The following is a 6,000-nucleotide window of genomic DNA, read 5'->3' as shown; positions in this document are numbered from 1 at the left end:
TCTATTTTGGACTATTACCGTATTTACTCGCGTATAAGCCGGATTTGTCGATCAAAAAAATGCTGACTGAATCGAGGGTACGGCAACTATAGGACACCAATTTTATTTACTTCCTTATGATATTGACCCTAACAATGTGCTTTTGATTCATACAGTATCTCAGAAAATCCATGTGCGATGATTATTCTTAAGATTTTCCCTTTAAAGTAACACATTTGTACTCCCTATTGAAACCATTAATATGGAGGTCAAAATTGTGAATCAGAGGGTGGCTTATATGCGAGAAATTGTAAAATTCAACAATTTTAAGGCAATTTTAAGGATGCGACTTATACGTGGGGCGGCTTATATGCAAGGAAATATGGTAATGCTGCAATATGCTACCATTTGAATATTGCCATCACATTTAGAGAAATGCCAATCCTAAAAATATGACACTATGTGGCCAGAGCACCCTGCAACTATTAACTTATTGGCTGCCATTGAAGGGTATAGACATTGAATTGTTTTGCACCAGAAGGGGATGGCAGTGGTTAATAGTGATAAATGTTCAATCATATGGTTAGCACGTCATCCTCACAGTTCTGGGGTCGAGGGTTCGATCCCAAGTCGACCCTCACTGTGTGCATCTTCTCTGGAAAAGTAGCAACCAATTCAAAGTGTCCCCCATATACTGACCACAGTTGGCTGGGATAGGCTCCAGCACCCCCGCAGCCTTTGTGCGGATGAAAGGTATGGAAAATGACTGACAGAATGAATTATATCACTAGTAGACGTCAATCCAAGGTTGGTATCCCGTTGTCACGTCAACCCAATCACTTAAAAACACCTATAAACGGCCAAAACATCAGGGTTATCAATGTTACTTAACTCATTTACTGCCAGTCCGACTATACGACTTACGTTATTATTAGTCATGGAATATGTGCCATTGTAGTCAGCAAAATTCATCTTAAAAATACACCCATTATGAGCAAAGCTAGAACATTTAATGATTTTGAAGCCTTATGCCTAGTATAGTCCCAATCCAAATGGATTAGACATCCATCGACGTCAATTTCACTGAAACATGATCCAGTAAATATTGGTGTCTGAGCATGTAATGGAGGGGGCTTCTCCTACTTAATGGTTTGAACGGTTCCACTTGATTCCCTGCTGATGCGAGTCCTGAATAATTAATTGATCTCGACTGCTCAGAGGGGGGGTCTGTCTCCATGGCGACCTCTCCTCCCTGAGGAATGATGTCAAGCAGCCTATTGTCACCTGAACGGACGGTGAAACAGACAGGCGATAGGGACCCTGTTTTGGAAGGCTTGAGGTTGATATTTTTCCTTTCATTGGAATTTACTTGCTTTTTTATGACATTGTCAGCATTTTAAAAAAGGCATAAACTAAATGATTACATAATTCTCAATTTTCATTCAAATGCTTTTTTTGTCATTTGAGTTTGCTTCCCTATTGACACTGCTGTCACTTTGATTTTCCATCTTCAAATTCAATCATGTTTCTGAGTGAATATTTCTTTGTCTCACAAATGAATTTGCCTCTTGTGTGAATGGTTCTATTCAAATAATTATGCCTGGCCTTTTGCGAAAATTGAGACTTGCGTTTCAAATATTGAGATTTCTCTGGATTTAACTCTCTCCTTGCCTCTGACAACGATAGATGTTCAATAATGTGGCTCTTTTCGTCCTTCTGCTGGATTAAAATGAGGTAATTGAAGTGGTAGGATGGGCAAATGAGTGTTTATTCATTCTCACTTCCACTCACTCCAAATGTATTGGAAGTGTATTGCTGTCAATGCCAATGGCAATGAGCTACTAGTATTATTAGCAGTAATGCCAAGTCCTTTTCCGCGAGACGTTGCACTTTTTGTAATCAGGTTCCACAAACGCAATAAAAAAAGGATTACGACTTAGTTGTTTGTCTTGCAAAGTGCTTACGCCGAATTCTTAATTCAAATTGGTTATTTGGACGCGAGGGAGTCGCTGTGTTTAAATGCTACAACCCAGCGTGGGATTTATGAAGGCACCACTCAAGCCATTTAGTCGCATTGTAACCATGTAGCGGTGTGCAGTCGTGACTACTTTAACAGGCTCTCAGTGGGCTTTAATGTCGGTCATATTGTTTAAAGAAAAATGATGGTCTAACATGAAATATTTGCAATTATGGTATTAAACAATGCCTGGTCCCCCAAAAAGTTGCCACCTGCATTTAACTTGATAAATAGGTACGAGGCCCCTATTGGATAATTACATGCATATCTATCAGCACAACAAACTATTTAACCCCAACTGGTGCAATGAGGTATTTTCTTTTTTTCCCAAGCAACCACTTGGAAAGACACATCTTGTGGTCATTGGCATGCATCGGGCAGAGAAAACATTTACGGCGATTGCAGAAACTACTCAAATTGGGTTAAGAACTGTCTACTCTAAGGCATTAATGAAATCTGGAGGCCAAAATGTGGCTGGCAAAAAATTCTCAACCATGAAATCAAATCAAAGAAAAAAATGTGGTAGAACTCAGGGCTATGTTTAATAATGAGAGTACTTGGAAGTATTTTCACATGCACAACATAAAGAGAACGCAAGGAATTGGGACTGTGCATCTGCAGATTTTTTTCGACCTCCAATCACATCCAATTTTTTTCAAGATGTTGTGCTGAATGGGCGGCCCGTTGGACGAGTGGTTAGCGCGTCGGCCCCATTGTTCTGAGATTGTGGGCTCGATACCAGGTCCAGACCTTGCTGCGGGGAGTTTGCATGTTTTCCCCGGGCTTTTTTCCGGGTACTCTGGTTTCCTCCCAGATCCAAAAAACCTGCATGGTAGGCTGTTTGAACACTCTAAATTGCTCCTTGGTATGAGTGTGAGCGTGAATGATAGTGCATTTCCTTGTGCCCTACGATTTCCTGGCCACCAATTCAGGGTGTCCTCCACCTGGTGACTGTAGGTTACCCCTGTGAGGATAAGGCAGGAGTTGGCAACCCAAACTGTTGAAAGAGGCATATTGGATGAAAAAAACAAAAAAACAAATAAATATGTCTGGAGCCGCAGAAAAAATAAAAGTCCTTATATTAGCCTTATAATGAAGGCAACACATGCTGTATGTATCTCTGATTGCTTACTATCAAAATGACTAAGTTGGCTACAAATCCATCATAAGCATTAGTGATTAATTATTTATTTTCCCTGCAGTACATTCTGTAGAGAACGACACACCATATGAGTGCTCTGTTGTACCATGCTGCCTCAAGTTTAACTTCATGACAATATTAATGAATTATGTTTCATTGCTTTGATGAAATTAAAGAAATGGAATTTAGAAAAAAATCTGATTTCTGATGTCATTTTTATTTTGAGGATTCGACAAAACCACAACAAAATGGAATGTGCACAACATCCATCTGTGAATGGGTTTCCTTCCACGCTTCATTATCTCCAGGGTTCCAACAATGTTTTGCTGATTCGATACTTATATTTTAAGATTAGTAAAAAAGTAAATGACGAATCCTATTTTATTTTTATTAAAGCGAGCCATGCAGATTTAATACTTTAACTAAAGAAAAGCCCGCGAGTATTAAAAAATATAAGTAATTATAAAAAAATAATTTCAACAATACAACTTAAAAATAAAAATGAAAACAAATTGTAATCCATTGCATAAGAGGACTTAATTGATTGCAATATTTTGGGACTTTTCTTGTCAATGACTTCTTATCTTTAATAAGAAGTTACAGTGAGAAAGTTTTCTCAAATATTCATGTTGAATACTACTATGTAGACTACTTATTTATGATGACTATTTATTTTGTTGACTACTTATTTATTTATTACTCATTTATTGATTATTTGTTTGTGCACTTCATGGTGAAGCTTTAAATCTCATTATACTTGTATAATGACAATAATGGCATTCAATTCAACATATTATGACTTTTTCCCCTTAAACATTTAGCATTTTTAATTTCCTATTTCTTTCAGATTTTTCAGAATATTTTCTCTCTCTTGCTTTTGCATTACTCCCATACTGTACCAACTAAATATACCAGCTCTTCCATGAAGTATGCTGTAAATATGACATCACTCATTTGTTGCCCGACAACAGTAAAGGATGCGAGGACCTTAAAACGAAAAGAGGCATGACACTGGTCCCGACTATCCCGTTCTGTGTTGCTGTGGCATCCCAGTGATGTCGTTATTAATTGATTGCGCAAATGAACATGTTTAGCCACCCACTGTTGACTTTACTTTATTTGCAAGCATTAAGCTTCCTCCCCATCCAACTGCATGCCTTTGTGTGTGTGTGTGTTTTGGTGAGCCACATTGCTTCCTCACCTAGCAACTGGTCCTGATGCCATGCTCAAATGTTCTAAGAACACATGCATGCCACGTGCATTTCCCATTGGATTGCTAATCCTATACTGGTACCTTGCGAGATGCTTCTGGTAGCTCCACACCACGCAGGTTTACAAGCAAATAGCAGGGAGGTCGTCTCTATGGTAGCCAAATGAGATCATCGTGGTTTCCCAACATTTTATGTCAACCACATTAGACCAGTCCAATGATAAGAGAGTGATGTTCATTTGATGAGAACAAGGGACAGTTGTCTCTAAGTTGGGTTAATACAGATTGACAGTGTGAAACACGTGCGCAGGCGCTCTTGCTCGCACCAGGACGTCTTGCCCACCTGTGGCTTTCCCTGACTCCTGGAGCCAGCCATTTTCTCCCAACCTCCATTCCTCTGCCAACCACCTGTGTGCTCTTCTCCCCTCTCCTCGTCTCTTCACTTGTTAACCTTCTGACGTTTTAATATTTTATTTTTTTATTTTCCTGCTCTAATTCAAAGGAAGAGGGATCCTGTTTGAGCAGAAGAGGATTCAGAAGGTCACGCAGTAAGTCCTGTAAGGAGCATCCGTGATTGAGAAGCGGTAAGAAACCAACCATTTACGCACTAACTCAATTACTCCTACTAAGAGCGATTGATGTCCAATCTATTCTGAACAACATATGGCCTTCATTGCATCACAGTCAGAATAGATTGGACATCTATCGCCAACAATGGCAACCAGTAAGTTCAAGAAATCACAAGTTCAAGACTATGGCAGGTACAACAGTTAAACGGTTGTCAATTTTTTTCCCATTGAGTGTTTAAAGTATATTAAAGTTATTGTGTTGACAATGTCAAATCTGTACATTTTTAGTGGAGATTTGGTTCTTGTAAAAGTTGATTTATGAGCAGATCTGCTTAATTTTAGAGTTAATTTATGAAATAACATTAAAACATTTTCAAGAGTAGGAAGATTGTTGATCTGGTTCCTTGGTTACATGGTTTTGTGGGGTAATTTTGCAAAGTTGTTGTTGGTTAATGTAAAAACAGTTCATTTTTACAGCAACTCCGGTTTGTGTATCTCCATCAATAGCATCAAAGGCTTTTATAATAATAATAATAATAATAATAATAATAATAATAATAACATGACATAGGCTTTGTGATCATCATTGACTCGACAAAAGCCTAATTGTCATCATACCCAGCTGTGTATGACGAAATTGGTAGTGCTTCTCCACAAAGTGGGCTTTCCCGGCAAAAGGCCCAAATAAGTGATAATTTCAGACTCGTTTGCATTTGCCTTTATGGATACATAGCATCACCCCTCGAGCGCAACCAAATCCCGGCGACTGCAGAAAAGGTTTGCCTCGCAGATGCCAACAAAGAAGAAAACAGATCACTTGCCTCTCACTGTCTCCTCACTTACCTTCAGTCAGCCAGCAGGAGGCAGATCACCGCCCAACGTCCTTCATGTTACCTCACCCCTAAGTTATTTCACAGAAGGGATTATGTGTCATGCTACCGCAAGTTCAGAGTCCTGATGGCTGTGGGGAAAAACTGTCCTTAAGCCTATTTGTCCCTACTTTGTGAAACCTGTAGCGTCTGCCAGAGGGCAGCAGCTGGAACAGGTTGTGACCAGGGTGGTATGTGTCCCCGACAATGTTCAC

At 39.3% G+C, this 6,000-nt stretch overlaps 1 protein-coding gene across 1 annotated transcript in view; it reads left to right on the top strand.

Moving 5' to 3' along the window:
• The first annotated feature begins 4,830 nt into the window (after positions 1–4,830).
• Positions 4,831–6,000, top strand: part of trpm3 (transient receptor potential cation channel, subfamily M, member 3) — a 149,098-nt gene continuing 147,928 nt past the window's right edge. Inside the window, exon 1 of the mRNA XM_077600296.1 lies at positions 4,831–4,931. The gene's annotated coding sequence lies outside the window, so the exon portion shown is untranslated. The remainder of the gene's footprint in view (positions 4,932–6,000) is intronic.

Source organism: Stigmatopora argus, chromosome 5 (genome assembly GCF_051989625.1).
Source record: "Stigmatopora argus isolate UIUO_Sarg chromosome 5, RoL_Sarg_1.0, whole genome shotgun sequence".
Lineage (NCBI taxonomy): Eukaryota > Metazoa > Chordata > Actinopteri > Syngnathiformes > Syngnathidae > Stigmatopora > Stigmatopora argus.
The sequence above is the reverse complement of the archived record's forward strand: the minus strand, read 5'-3'. Positions and strand labels throughout refer to the sequence as shown.